The sequence below is a fragment of the Primulina huaijiensis genome, chromosome 1, assembly GCF_012295235.1.
Source record: "Primulina huaijiensis isolate GDHJ02 chromosome 1, ASM1229523v2, whole genome shotgun sequence".
NCBI classification, from domain to species: domain Eukaryota; kingdom Viridiplantae; phylum Streptophyta; class Magnoliopsida; order Lamiales; family Gesneriaceae; genus Primulina; species Primulina huaijiensis.
Genome location: NC_133306.1, coordinates 7976590 through 7993754, shown reverse-complemented (window position 1 = coordinate 7993754; position 17165 = coordinate 7976590). Strand labels below are relative to the sequence as shown.

The 17165-nt window shown below is 32.5% G+C and overlaps 1 long non-coding RNA gene across 2 annotated transcripts; it reads right to left on the bottom strand.

Moving 5' to 3' along the window:
- Nucleotides 1-3683: 3683 nt before the first annotated feature.
- Nucleotides 3684-6243, bottom strand: LOC140989418 (uncharacterized). 2 transcript variants are annotated; one of them, XR_012177483.1, is made up of 4 exons: nt 6058-6188; nt 5873-5921; nt 3981-4739; nt 3693-3887 (listed from the first exon to the last, which is right to left on the bottom strand). It is a non-coding gene; the product is annotated as an uncharacterized lncRNA (long non-coding RNA). The 2 variants fall into 2 exon arrangements; XR_012177482.1 differs by having other exon boundaries at nt 3684-4739; nt 6058-6243.
- Between the last annotated feature and the right edge of the window lie 10922 nt (nt 6244-17165).

Below are 17165 nucleotides of genomic sequence, written 5' to 3'. Positions count from 1 at the left end.
ATGGTTTTTGGTAGCGTATTGATCAATAAGATTCCCAGGAAAAAAAAAAAAGAAGGGAGAAGCTATCCTACACTTACATCAACACATGTATGTTTTCTTAATTTTTTTTTTTTTTGTACATTTGCAAAAGTAAAATCTAATAATCACTTGTTTTTAGAAGTTGCAAACGGAGTAATTTATATTTTAACCCCGGTCAATTCTTTTTTTAAGAAAATGACCTCCTCAAATATATTTCAAATACACTTGAGAAGGTCATTTTTTTTAAAAAAAAGTTAACCGAGATTATTTAACCAATTTCTCGGGTCTTTTTAAATAAATATTATAAATTAAAAAAAATTTAGAAATATAACAGATTTTAAAATTTTAAAAGAATATGATAAAGGTGGGGTTTGTAACCCCGCTTCATTGAGGAGTCGGGGTCTCTGCTAATTGTGTTTTTCGAGGACCCCGACTCCTTGACCGCTACAGTAACCACTGCGAATCTCGGGACAAATGTCTGATTGAAATATATTCATTGAATCCTCTTTTGTTTTTTTATGCTTTCTTCCCACTATATATGTATAACTTACATGATTAATAATTCATTCGTCCCACTATATATGTATAACTTACTTGAATAATAATTCATTCGTATTGACATTGATGAAGATGCATTCGGCAATGATGTGGTAGTGTATTTTATAGCTGAATGTTGGTTATATATAAAGGTATTTTTTCTTCAACATTTTGTTTCAATTTTATTTACATGTACTCATTTATCTCTTTATTTAAAATAAATTTTGGTGCTCTGTACAAAAATCCGAACAAGTTAGATGAAGCATTTTTTTCTCCTATGATCTATAAGTGAAGCTTTTATAAATGCTTATTATTTTCTACATGATTTTCTTATTGTTGATATTGTATTATTTATATGTAGTGTGTAATATTGTTTAAAGAAAATGAGTGCAATGGTTAATTTATTAAAAAAAAACTTGTTTTTTTCTCTAAAATCCATCACTTTAAATATAATGAAAATTTTGACTAAATGAGAAATAATTTTGTGATTTTTATTAAATTTCAGGTATGTGATTTTTATTAAAAAAACTTGATTTTACAAATACTAATTTATCTCTTTGTTTAAACTTAATTTTGCAAAGTTAGACGAAGTATTTTTGTTTTCTAAACTCTATAAGTGAAATTTTATAGATGCTTATTAATTCTACATGATTATCTTATTGTTGATATTGTATTATTTATATGTTGTGTGTGATATTCTTTAATAAAATGACGACAATGTTTAATTTATTAAAATGAACTTTTTTTTCTCTAAAATCAATCACTTTACGATCATGGTTAATTTATTCAGAATTTCATAGTTTTATAACATATGTTGTGTTGTGATTAATTATAATTATATTCACGTAACACAGAAAATGGACACTACATCAGTGGCGTTGTATGTCAATGGTTATGTAGTTGCACAACAAGGAACTGTGGAATACAGCAAGCCTGCTGTGAAGATGATGATGGTACCACGTTCCATAACTTATTCTGATTTGATGAAGAGATTGTATAAAAAGTTAAATATTAACAGCAAGGAATTTATGCTGAAGTTGACAACCAAATATGCCTACATGGAGATGACGCATAGAATAGAGTTTCAACTTTGTATCGAAGATGACGATAATTTACATTTTATGACATCTCAGATTGACCTGCGGTGTTTATATTTGTATATTGAGTCTGAGTCGGTACAAAATAATGTTTGTTCCAATGATCTAGAAGCCTAANTTTCAACTTTGTATCGAAGATGACGATAATTTACATTTTATGACATCTCAGATTGACCTGCGGTGTTTATATTTGTATATTGAGTCTGAGTCGGTACAAAATAATGTTTGTTCCAATGATCTAGAAGCCTAAATCCCATGTATTACACAAGGATTTAGTACAATGGGCTTCGATGATGGAGGAGGCACTTCAAATGTTGTTGTGGGTGAAGATGAACAGCCAAATAATTGGGATCGCTATGTGACTAATCATGTGGTTGAACAAACCATTCCATGGGCAGATGATGGGCGTAGATTGGAGTCTAGTGCAAGAAGAAGGTGTAATCCGTATGAAATTACTCCGTTCACATCATATGATGAACAAACGAGACGTGATTTCTTTATGGATAGTTACCACAATGAGGATAGTGATGAAGATTCACCTTCCAACGATTCTGAAGATGGTAATGTTGATGAAAATGATGATAATAATGCATTTGAACGTGATGTCGGTTATTCACAAGTTCCAAATGAGGGTACATCATCTCAAGCATGGAGGCAAGGTACGATGCCTGACAATATTCAAGCGGATAGGTCGATAATCTGTGAAGATCCACCATTTTTCAGCCAAGTGTACGATGAGCAAATTCCAGATTCTACAGATCTCCCATATGCAAGTCGCACGACCTATTACAACCCTGAAAGAGGCGATTTGTGCATCAACATGATATTCAAGGACAAAAAAGAACTGATTGCCAGTGTCAAGGACTACTCTGTTAGGGTCGCACGACGTGAGTACCGTGTCGTCCAAAGCTCACCGACGTTCTGGAAAGTTTGCTGCAAAAATAAGTCTTCAACTATGCCATGTCATTGGGGTCTTCGAGCATCGCTCAAGGTGAAGTCGGGCTATTGGAAAATCACTAAGTATGGAGGGTCACATACGTGTATCTCTAGTCATGTCGGCCTTGACCATCATAACGTGGACATGAACATGGTGGCAAACACTCTTGTGGGTATAGTTCGTTGTGACCCTTCATACGAAATCAAATATGTAATGCAACTGATTAAGGACAAATTTGGGTACAATATTTCGTATCACAAGGCATGGCATAGCTTGAGGCGATCTGTTGAGAATGTTTATGGAACATGGGAAAGTTCTGTTCGACGACAACCGAGATATATGGGCGCCCTCGTGAAGCACAATCCAGGCTCTATCGTTGAGTGGAACCATATTGATACGTATAACCCAACAGTGAAGATTTTGAACTATGTGTTTTGGGCATTCAGACCGTGCATAGATGGGTTTGAACATTGTCGTACGGTTATTAGCATTGACGGAACCCACTTATATACCAAGTACAAGCACAAAATGTTGATAGCAGTGGGATTGGATGCAATTCTCCAATCATCTTGAATGGCTTCCTCAAGTGCCTCCCTCGATTGTTCATGTACGCTAAGCCCTCTGAATCGATTTTTGAGTGTTGTTGCTTCCTCGTCCTATGTAGCACAAATCATATCAATTAAGAAAACATTAGAAAATAAGTACAAATAATTTACTTAGATAAATTTGCATTAACACTAATCACAATGGCTCGGAAATATGCTTGTCCACTGGAGTAACCAATTCCTTCGCTATTTGGACGATACATTTCCACAATATCAAAACAAATTAGAGGGCATACACATCGCCATATTTCCCCTTGATGTCCTGTGATGAATGCTTGCACATCGAGCGCTTCGAAATTGTAAACAGTCCAATTAAAATGCAATTAATAAAAAAATGTAAAATCAATATGAGTGTTAATTGAATGTTAGTATTAATATTGATGAATATTGATTGATAAACACCTGACCATCTTCCATAAGATCAAGTATCTCACGTATAATACGTACTGAGTGGGTAGATGTATGAGTATGACTAAAATGACGAGCCCACCAAAACAAACAAACAAAAGTAATTTCAAATATTTTTGTAACTCAAATGCTAAATTGATTTGCAAAAATTTACCTTGCACCATAAGGAGCAATTGGAAGAATTGTATCATAGTCGTTATCATTTACATCGGGTGCTGCAGAAACAATATGGCAATAACCATGTACATCAGGACTAAGCGATGTCATCCTGCTCCATGCCCAAACCTGCATTAAAGAAAGCACCATTAACAAAGGCCTACAAATTATTTTTGGCTTACAAAAATTGTGAAATTATTATAGGCAAAATAATAAAGCTACCTGTAAGATCAACAAAGGCCCACAAATTATTTTCCTCCCTATAATTCATGATTTACATAACTCGCGATACAAGAAGGATAATACAGTGCTTCCCCAACTATACCTACTCACCCGTGGAATATTAAGAAGTAGCTGCAAATACATAAGACTCACAACACCACCACGAGAATCAGGGAACATGCATCCTCCAATTACCATCAGGGCAATACATCGAGTATATTGCACCACCTCCAAGTCTGAACTGTCGTTGTCAATCTGATTTTCTCTGCAGTGTGCGTCTAAAACAGATATCGATAAGCGTCCTCCAGTCACTAAAGATGCAGTGGGTGCAAAACCTAGTAACTCGACACATTTTTGACGCCATTCTTCAGCCGTGTGACTCATGTCGGTTCCCGTTACAGGTTGACCCTTAATATTCAAACCCCATATTATTTCAACATCCTGGAGTGTGACGGTGGCCTCACCAACACGTAGGTGGAATGTATGAGTCTCACGTCTCCACCTCTCAACTAAAGCTGTAATTAGATGATTGTCAATAGGTCGAAAGCCACATCGGAGAACACCATATAACCCCATCTCATTAAAGAGGGTCAGAACACGATTGTGAATTAAGCCAGAACTATAAAGTTTCGAAATTCGGTTATCCGATCGTCTGACTTCTAAAATGGTATCGATATTATCGCTTGATATTGTTCTTGAGATATGAGTCTCCTGCAAGTGAAGGACACTAGGGTCGACCGGTTTGATATATGCCCCCATCTTGTAAAAAATAACAAGAATAATTTATTATTAATTAGAAATAATAATATTCCTTCAAAAAAATAGAAATAATAATACAAAATTATAATTATATTTTTAAAATTACAATATTTTTTTAAGTCCAAAAAGCTAATAAAACATTATTTTGTTATATTTTTACAATTAATATATTTTTTAAGTGTACAAAAATTAATAAATTTATTTTAGGAAAGTTCAGTATATTTATGTTATGAGAAAAATGCTATAATATTTTTTTATATATATTTACATAAAAATATTTGAAATTATATCATTTATGATATAAAAAAATGAGTATACTATTTAATTTTTTAAATATATAAACAATATTTTTAATATTATTAATGAAAAGTTTACTATTAGAAAATTTTCACGTATATATGTATATCAAATTAGTATTTATTTTGTATAACCAATTTATTTTTTTCAAACTAATCATTAAAAGCTTTGTAATTATAAAACATTTCTCTCAATCGATTTTGATAGAATTCTTTTTTAGAAAAAGATTATAAATAATTATTTGATCTTAGAAAAATTTTGTATTATAAATACTAATATCTTTTTGACTATTTATACAATTTATATTTATTATGTTTAGAAAGGATATATAATAATGAATAGATATTTAGTTAGAAAAATCATATACTGATAAATATTCATATACTCATAAATATATGACAAAAAAAAATTAAATTATAATTCAAATGTCGGTTAAAATTTGCTACAAGATTTTTATTTTATAATATTTATAAACATTTTTATACTTAAAATTTAATTAATATCACAAAATTATTTTTAATTTGCTCAAAATTTTCATTCTACTGAAAACTAATTGAATAAAAAAAGTTTTTAAAATTTATCAGATTGTATCTAAATTATATTTAATATCCTAATTCTCCAAACTAGTTAATATTCAACAATTAAATTTTGATTACTATAATTTTTCAAGGCATTCGTATCCGTTTTAACATTAATATTTGTCACCATTAAAAAATTTTAACATCTTAAATTGTATTATTTACAAAGTATGAATGATATAACACTAAACATAACAAAGTCATGATAAATTTAATTAAAAATATTAACAATTGTTGTTTAATAAAAAAATCACTTACTTTGTTGACGAAGAACTCCAAATTATTGATTTTTCAAAAAAATTTATACCTGCAAAAGAAAAAAAATTTAAGCTTCTTGTTAGTTCATCATAAACACAAAGTAAAGAATAAAAAAAATTGGTGTTGAAGAGGAAAAATAGATTGAAATAAGAAAAAAAAATGATAGAAAAGAAGAAAAAACTTACATGCACCTTAGAAGAAGAACACGAGGGAAAGGAATGATAAAAGCAAGCAATAACATGTTCGAGCATCACTGATATTGCAAGTTGAATTTAGTATAGATTCACGGGTGTTCAATTTGGCCATCACGGGTGTTCAATTTGGCTTTATCAGATACATTTGTCATACAAAATGACAAAAAAAAAAATCAACACTAATCAATTGTAAGAAGTTGTCGGAAAAAAAATAAAAAGACAGTCGGGGTCTCAGACCCCGACTCCTCAATGAAGCGGGGTTACGAACCCCACCTTATCATATTCTTTTAAAATTTTAAAATCTGTTATATTTTTGAATTTTTTTTTAATTTATAATATTCGTACTGATAGAAGATGGCTTTCTCAAGATTATTTTTAATTTTTTGGTTATAATACTCACGAATCTTGTATTTATCGGAGAATATCATCATCGTGTGTTTTCTTTATTTTTACGAATGCTTGTATTTGTTGTCATTAACTAATAAAATGCATCATAATTTTTTTTGTACCACCATGTCAAACTTGACAAAGCTCGAATTTGTTGCACTCGACATTACGGGGAAAAATTATATGCCATGGACTCTAGATGTAGAAATGCACCTTGATTCATTGGGTTTAAGCGAGACTATTAAAGAAAATGGTATATCTTCATCACAAAAAAAAAAGAAAAAGCTATAATATTTTTGCGTCAACATCTTGATGAAGGTTTCAAATGTGAATATCCAATCGAAAAAGATCCCATGGCTTTGTGGAAAGGATTAAAAGAAAGATTTGAACATATAAGAGAAGTTATACTTTCGTCCGCCCGTGATGAATGGAATATGTTGAGATTCCAAGATTTTAAAAAAGTAAGTGATTACAATTCGAAGATGTATCGAATAATCTCGCAATTAAAATTTTGTGGACGTGAGGTTACGGAATCGGAAATGCTTGAAAAAACATTTTCTACATTTCACGCATCAAATATAACTCTACAGCTACAATATAGAGTGCGTGGATTTGCGAGATTTTCTGAACTTATAGCCTGTTTTCTTGTGGCGGAAAAGAACAACGAGCTATTAATGAGAAATCATCAGTCCCGACCCACTGGATCAACAGCATTTCCAGAATTAAATGTTGTAAGTAAAAATGAATTTAAACCTGGAAACCAAAATCAAATTCAAAGACAAGGTTTTGGTCGAGGTCGAGGTTGTGGTCGTGGACGTGTACGTGGAATTGGTCGTTGTCGTGGTCGAGGCCGTGGTTTTGAAAACAATCGAGATAGTTATTTTTATAACTCATCTCAAAACGGCGTCACGAACCATCCACTGAAAAGGCATCAAGAGAACATGAGTGTTAATGAAATTCACTCGAAAAGATTTGAAAGTTCTTGTTTCAGATGCGGCACTCCAGGACATTAGTCTCATATTTGTCGAGCCCCCGAGCACCTTTGCAAGCTCTATAAAGAATCGATAAAGGAGAAAGAAAAAGAGACCAACTTCACTGAACGCAATGATCGTTTGAGTAATTCAACTCATTTTGATGCTGCTGATTTTCTGAATGATTTCTCTGGAAATGATCAATATGTTGGTGGGATAGAAATGAAAAATATTGATGCTGCAGATTTTCTTAATGATTTCTCTGATAATGAACAATATACTGGTGGAATATAAATATACAATAATTTATTTTTCTTGTATTCATACGATAATGTTTTATTGTACAATTATGATATGTGTTATATATACATATGTATTGTCAATAATTTTTTTTCATCACATATTTTTGAAGTTCAAATATGGAAAATGCCATGAACAAAGCTAAACAAGGAACTAATCCCATGAAAATTTGCATACATGATAGTGGTACAACGCACACTATTCTCCGAGATAAAAGATATTTCTTGGAACTAAAACCAACAAAAACAATGGTGAATACAATATCAGATCCTGTAGACTTGATTAAAGGTTGTGGTAAAGCACAATTTTTGTTACCTGATGGTACAAAATTTTTGATTAATGATACTTTGTATTTACCACAATCGAAAAGAAATTTGTTGAGTTTTAATGATATATATTCCCATGGGTATGATACTCAAACAATAAATGAAGGGAATGAGAAATATATGTGTCTTATCACATATAAATCAGGAAAGAAATATGTGTTTGAAAAACTATCAATGCTCCCTGCTGGATTGCATTATACACATATAAGTCTCATCGAATCAAACATGGTAGTTGATAATTTTTCAATATTAACAAATTGGCATGATAGATTAGGACATCCTAGTTCAACAATGATGCGAAGAATTATAGAAAATACACATGGTCATCCGTTGAAAGACCAGAAGATCTTTCAGAATAATAAATTTCAATGTAAAGCATGTTCTCTTGGAAAACTTATTATAAGACCATCACCAGCCAAAATCCAAACTGAATCACCAATGTTTCTTGAACGTATTCAAGGTGATATTTGTGGACCAATCCATCCACCATGTGGACCATTCAGATACTTTATGGTATTGATTGATGCCTCCAGCAGATGATCACATGTAAGTTTATTGTCAACTCGAAATGTTGCATTTGCAAGATTACTTGCTCAAATAATAAAATTGAGTAATCAATTTCCCGATTATACAATCAAGAAAATTAGACTTGATAATGCTGGTGAATTTACTTCCCAGACTTTCAATTATTATTGTATGTCTATGAGCATCATGTTGCTCATGTACATACACAGAATGGATTGACTGAATCATTTATTAAACATCTGCAAATGATTGCTAGACCAATGATTATGAAAACAAAGCTCCCTATTTCTATATGGGGACATGACATTTTACATGCTGCTGCATTAATTCGCATCAGGCCAAGTGCATATCATAAATACTCCCCATTGCAGCTTGCATTTGGTAAAGAACCAGACATTTCTCTTCTAAGAATTTTTGGATGTATGGTGTATGTGCCTATTGCACCACCACAACGAAAGAAAATGGGACCTCAAAGAAATATTGAAATTTATATCGGTTATGATAGTCCATCAATCATTCGATATCTTGAACCTCAGACAGGCGACTTGTTCACAACACGTTTTGTTGATTGTCATTTTAATGAGGAAATCTTCCCAATGGTAGGGGGAGAACAGAAACATACCTAAAAGGAAATTACATGGTATGTATCATCATTGTTACATCTAGATCCCAGAACAAAACAATGTGAAAAAGATGTACAGCAAATTGTGCACTTGCAAAGAATAGCAAATCAAATACCAGATGCATTTGCAGACACAAAAGGGGTAACTATATCATATATACATGCTGCAAATGCCCCTGCTCGAATTGAAATTCCGAAGAAACAAATTGAAAATACTCATGATGTCATTAAACGCCTGAAGCGTGGAAGGACAGTCGGTTCCAAGGATAAAAATCCTCAAAAAAGAAAATTCATAGAGACACACGATGATCACAAAATAGAGAATGATGTTCCTGAATAAACACATGATGATCACAAAATAGAGAATGTTGTTTCTGAAGAAACACATGATGATGAAAAATGTTCTGTCAGAACCACAAACTGACGAGAATCGTGAAATCTCTATTAATTATATTAATACTGGTAAAATATGGAACCGAAAAGATATAGAAAAAATTTATGATATATTTTCTTATAATGTGACAATAGACATCATAAATGATAATGAAGTTCATGAACCAAAATCTTTTGGTCAATANAACAAATAAAGAAATTCAAGAAGTTGTGTCATACTTGAAGGAAGAATTTGAAATGAAGGATCTTGGAAAAACAAAGTGTTGTCTGGGTTTACAAATTGAAAAAAAAGAATGTGGAATATTTGTTCACCAGACAAATTATACAGAAAAGATCCTCAAACGTTTTAATATGGATAAATCAAATCCTTTAAGTACTCCAATGACTGTTAGATCATTAAACATAGAAAATGATCAATTCCGTCAATGTGAAGATGATGAAGATATTCTTGGCCCAGAAGTACCATATTTAAGTGCTATCGGTGCCCTTATGTATCTTACAAATTGTACAAGGCCTGATATATCTTTTACCGTAAATTTATTGGCAAGATTTAGCACATATCCAACAAAGAGACACTGGAACGGAATAAAACATATATTCCGTTATCTACGAGGAACGACAGACTTAGGACTTTTGTATTCAAAATATGCTAATCCAAGTATAATTGATTATGTCGATACTGGATATTTATCTGATCCACACAAGGAACGTTCCCAAACTGGATATGTATTTACTCGTGGAGGCACTGCAATTTCTTGGCGTTCACAGAAACAAACGCTCATAACAACTTCATCAAATCATGCCGAGATTAGCGCACTACATGAAGCAAGCCGTGAATGTGTGTGGTTAAAATCAATGACCCAACATATCCAAATCTCATGCGGATTATCATTCGACGAGAAGTCAGTAATACTATATGAAGATAATGATGCATGTGTTGCTCAAATGAAAGAAGGATACATAAAAAGCGACAGAACTAAACATATTCCTCCTAAGTTCTTCGCATTCACCAAGGAGCTTGAGAAGAATAAATATATCGAAGTTCGTCACATTCAATCAAGTAAAAATTAATCAGATCTCTTCACAAAGGCACTTCCTACGAAAATATTCAGAAAGCACATATATAATATTGGTATGCGCAATCTACGAAATTTGTGAAGAATCGTTCATGTCATAATGAGGGAGAGTTTACGTGAGTGTACTCTTTTTCCCTTACTATGGTTTTTATCCCAATGAGTTTTTCCTAGTAATATTTTTAACGAGGCAGTATAAAAACACATAATGAAGACAATCATTGTATTATGATCATCATCACAAGGAGAAGTGTTGAAAATGTGAAATATTTGTGTTGAAAAATTATAATGTTGAATGTTGAAAATTAGGTAAAATTAGGTGTTGAATATTGAAAATTAGTGTGTGATGATGTATGTAATGATGAAATTATTTTTGGATTGTTTTCCAAAGAAATACTGTAAATAAGTCTCCATTTGTAAAGATTTGAAACAATTGATTTGAGAGAAAAATATTATAAAGTGTGTAGTGTGATAATTTTGAGAGTTTGAGATTTTTATTTTTTACAGTAAATTTTTACTTTTTCACAACAAAAAAGAGCTAAATTGACAATAGTTCTTTTGTTTCGCTTGGGCTTTCTTTGTCTGTCCTCCCATAGTGGGCCTGGGCCTCTCATGACCCTTAAGCTGTGAATTGTTTCTTAGTCCACTGTGATTTTCATTTTTCCTGGTGTTGTTTTGACACTTTTCACTTTAGATTTGAGTGTGGCATTATGCCCTGATGTTTGCTGATTGCCTGCCTGTGGCTCTAAAATTTTAGCCCTGCCCCAGTGATACCAGATTCAATAACTTGATAAATGGCTTGGCCTTGTTCACACGCAACGGTTCCACGCGGATTAAAAATCTCACCGGACTAAGTCCTTCACAAAAGACTTGGTTTTAGAAGATCATTTGTTTTGATGTGAAAAAATTGAATAAAAATAGAAACAAGTACTTCAAAATTAGTGTTGTGAAAAAGTAAAAATTTACGGTAAAAAGTAAAAATCTCAAACTCTCAAAATTATCACTCTACACACTTTATAATATTTTTCTCTCAACTCAATTGTGATTTTCTTCACAAATGAGAGATCTATTTATAGAAAATCTTTACAAATAATCCAAAAATAAAATCATCATTACCTAAATCATCACACACTAATTTTCAATATTTACAACTCTTATTTTCAACATTCAAATATTCAAAATTCAAATATTCAACATACACATTTTAAATATTAATTTTCAACACTCTCCTTTGTGATGATGATCATGATACGATGATGTCTTCATTACGTGTTTTTGTACTGCCTCATTAAAAACTTTACTAGGAAAAACCCATTGGGATAAAAACCATAGTAAGGGAAAAAGAGTGCAGTCACGTAAACTCCCCCTCATGTTGACACGAACAATTCTTCACAGATTTCGTAGATTGCGCATCCCATTATTATATATATGCTTTCTGAATATTGTCGTAGGAAGTGCCTTTGTGAAGAGATCTGATGAGTTTTCACTTGATTGAATGTGACGAACATCAATACATTTATTCTTTTCAAACTCTTTGTTGAATGCGAAGAACTTAGGAGGAATATGTTTAGTTCTGTCGCTTTTTATGTATCCTTCTTACATTTGAGCAACACATGCAGCATTATCTTCATATAGTATCACAAGCTTCTCGTCGAATGATAATCCTCATGAGATTTGGATATGTTGGGTCATTGATTTTAACCACACACATCCACGGCTTGCTTCATGTAGTGCGATAATCTCGGCATGATTTGATGAAATTGTTACGAATGTTTGTTTCTGTGAACGCCAAGAAATTGCTGTGCCACCACGAATAAATACATATCCAGTTTGGGAACGTGCCTTGTGTGGATTAGATAAGTATCCAGCATCAGCATAACCAATTATACTTGGATTAGCATCTTTTGAATACAAAAGTCCCAAGTCTGTCGTTCCTCGTAGATAACGGAATATATGTTTAATTCCGTTCCAGTGTCTCTTTGTTGGAGATGTGCTAAATCTTGCCAATAAATTTACAGCAAAAGATATATCAGGCCTTGTACAATTTGTAAGATACATAAGGGCACCGATAGCACTTAGATATGGTACTTCTGGACCAAGAATATCTTCATCATCTTCACATGGACGGAATGGATCCTTTTCTATGTTTAATGATCTAACAACCATTGGAGTACTTAAAGGATTTGATTTATCCATATTAAAACGTTTAAGGATCTTTTCTGTATAATTTTTCTGGTGAACAAATATTCCACATTCTTTTTGTTCAATTTGTAAACCCAGACAATACTTGGTTTTTCCAAGATCCTTCATTTCAAATTCTTCTTTCAAGTATGACACAACTTCTTGAATTTCCTTATTTGTTCCAATGATGTTTAAATCATCAACATATACAGCAATAATTACGCATCCGGATGTTGTTTTCTTAATGAAAACACAAGGGCATATTGAATTATTTACATATCCCTTTTTCATCAAGTGATCACTTAGCCTATTATACCACATTCTGCCGGATTGCTTCAACCCATATAATGATCTTAGTAATTTCACAGAATAACATTCTCTGGGTTTTGAACTTTGTGCTTCAGGCATCTTAAATCCTTCAGGGATTTTCATATATATATTACTATCAAGTGATCCATATAAGTAGGCTGTAACAACATCCATAAGACGCATTTCTAAATTTTCAGATACTGCCAAGCTAATCAAATACCGAAACGTAATTGCATCCATCACAGGAGAATACGTTTCTTCATAATCAATTCCAGGCCTTTGAGAAAAACCTTGTGCAACAAGTCGAGCTTTATATCTTACTATTTCATTTTTCTCATTTCGCTTTCGAATAAAAACCCATTTGTATCCAACAGGTTTTACACCTTCAGGTGTAAGGACTATAGGTCCAAAAACATTACGTTTATTTAGCGAATCCAATTCAACCTGGATGGCATCTTTCCATTTTATCCAATCCTGCCGATTTTTACATTCACCAAAAGATTTTGGTTCATGATCTTCATTATCATTTATGATGTCGATTGCCACATTATAAGAAAATATATCATCAATTTCTTCTATATCTTTTCGGTTCCATATTTTTCCAGTATTAATATAATTGATAGAGATTTCATGATTCTCGTCAGTTTGTGGTTCTGACAAAACATTTTCATCATCATGTGTTTCTTCAGGAACATCATTCTCTATTTTGTGATCATTATGTGTTTCTTCAGGAACATCATTCTCTATTTTGTGATCATTGTGTTTCTCTATGAATTTTCTTTTTCGAGGATTTTTATCCTTGGAACCAACTGGCCTTCCACGCTTCAGGCGTTTAATGACATCATGACTATCTTCAATTTGTTTCTTCGGAATTTCAATTCGAGCAGGGGCATTTGCAGCATGTATATATGATTTAGTTACCCCTTTTGTGTCTGCAAATGCATCTGGTATTTGATTTGCTATTCTTTGCAAGTGCACAATTTGCTGTACATCTTTTTCACATTGTTTTGTTCTTGGATCCAGATGTAACAATGATGATACATACCATGTAATTTCTTTTTCGGTATGTTTCTGTTCTCCCCCTAACATTGGGAAGATTTCCTCATTAAAATGACAATCAGCAAAACGTGCTGTGAACACGTCGCCTGTCTGTGGTTCAAGATATCGAATGATCGATGGACTATCATAACCAATATAAATTCCAATCTTTCTTTGAGGTCCCATTTTCTTTCGTTGAGGTGGTGCAATAGGCACATACACCATACATCCAAAAATTCTCAGATGAGAAATGTCTGGTTCTTTACCAAATGCAAGCTGCAATGGGGAGTATTTATGATATGCACTTGGTCTGATGCGAATTAATGAAGCAGCATGTAAAATTGCATGTCCCCATATAGAAATAGGGAGCTTTGTTTTCATAATCATTGGTCTAGCAATCATTTGCAGACGTTTAATCAATGATTCAGCCAATCCATTTTGAGTATGTACATGAGCAACAGGATGCTCAACAATGATTCCCATAGACATACAATAATCATTGAAAGTCTGGGAAGTAAATTCACCAGCATTATCAAGTCTAATTTTCTTGATTGTATAATCGGGAAATTGATTCCTCAATTTTATTATTTGAGCAAGTAATCTTGCAAATGCAACATTTCGAGTTGACAATAAACATACATGTGACCATCTGCTGGAGGCATCAATCAATACCATAAAGTATCTGAATGGTCCACATGGTGGATGGATTGGTCCACAAATATCACCCTGAATACGTTCANATGTTTGATTCAATGGGACTTATATGTGTATAATGCAATCCAGTATGGAGCATTGGTAGTTTTTCAATCACACATTTCTTTCCTGATTTATATGTGGTAAGACACATATATTTCTCATTCCCTTCATTCATTGTTTGAGTATCATACCCATGGGAATATATATCATTAAAACTCAAAAAAATTCTTTTCGATTGTGGTGAATATAAAGTATCATTGATAAAAAATTTTGTACCATCAGGTAACAAAAATTGTGCTTTACCACATCCTTTAATCAAGTCTACAGGACCTGATATTGTATTCACCATTGTTTTTGTTGGTTTTAGTTCCAAGAAATATCTTTTATCTCGGAGGATAGTGTGCGTTGTACCACTATCAGGTATGCAAACTTCAGCTTGGTTCATAGCATTTTCCATATTTCAACTTCAAAAAAAGTGTGCAATGAAATAAAATTACTGACAATACATTTATAAAAATAAAATACAATACTATACATATTTAAAAATTTAACACACGATAAAATATTATCATACAAGTACATGGAAAAATAAAATTTTTTTATATATCTATTTCACCAGCAAATTGGTCATTGTCTGAGAAATCAATCAGAAAATCTCCAGTATCAAAATGAGTTGAATTATTCAAAGGTTCATTGTGTTCAGTAAAATTGGTCACCTTTTATTTCCCCTTTAATGATTCTTTATAAAGTTTACAAAGGTGCTCAGGGGCTCGACAAATACGGGACTAATGTCCTGGAGTACCACATCTGAAACAAGAACTTTCAAATCTTTTTGAGTGATTCTCATTAACACTCATATTCTCATGATGCCTTTTTGGTGGATGATTTGGGACGCTCTTTTGAGATGAGTTATAGAAATAACTATCTCGATTATTTTCAAAACCACGGCCGCGTCCACGACCACGACAACTTCAACGTCCACGTCTACGTCCACGTCCACGATCACGACCTCGATTTTGTCTTCGACCAAAATCTTGTCTATAACTATGATTTTGGTTTCCAGGTTTACATTCATTTTTGCTTACGACATTTACTTCAGGAAATGCCGTTTAACCAGTGGGTCGTGCCTGATGATTTCTCATTAACAGCTCATTATTCTTTTCCGTCACGAGAAGACAGGCGATGAGTTCAGAATATCTCGCAAATCCACACACTTTATATTGTTGTTGTAGAGTTATATTTGATGCGTGAAAAGTGAAAAATGTTTTTTCAAGCATTTCCGATTCTGTAACCTCATGTCCACAAAATTTTAGCTGCGAGATTATTCGATACATCGCTGAATTGTAATCACTGACTTTCTTAAAATCTTGGAATCTCAACGTATGCCATTCATCCCGGGCGGTCGGAAGTATAACTTCCCTTATATGTTCGAATCTTTCTTTTAATCCCTTCCACAAAACCATGGGATCTTTTTCAATCAGATATTCACATTTTAATCCGTCGTCGAGATGTCGACGCAAAAATATCATGGCTCTTGCCTTTTCTTGTGATGTGCATATGCCATTTTCTTTTATAGTCTCATTTAGACCTAATGACTCAAGATGCATTTTTACATCGAGAGTCCATGTCATATAATTTTTCCCCGTAATATCAAGAGCAATGAATTCAAGCTTTGTCAAGTTAGCCATGGTGGTACTAAAAAGAATTATGATGCATTTTATTAGTTAATGAATATTGCAATACAAAGTAATGGATAAACAACAAGTACAAGCATTCGTAAAAATAAAGAAAACACACGAGGAGGATATTCTCCGATAAGTACAAGATTCGTGAGTATTATAACCAAAATAATTAAAAATANCTTTTATACTTGTCGTATCCCTTACCGGGAGTGTGGGATGTCGTCTTAACATCCTCCCAGGATTTATAACAAGTTTTTGAAAAATTTATTTTATTATAACATTATATTATATATTAAGTATATACACAATAAATAAATAAACAGTAAAATAATATTATTATTTTGTTACTTTTTTCTTCTGNTATGGTGTATATAATATTAGTAATGTTTTAAATAATTATGTATATCATATCACAATATTATAATGAAGTGTCATATGATATTTTGTTTAAAAATCTTATAGGCTTGTATACTTATCGTATCCCTTACCGGGAGTATGGGATGTCGTCTTAACATTATCCCAGGATTTATAACAAGTTTTTGAAAAATTTATTTTATTATAACATTATATTATATATTAAGTATATACACAATAAA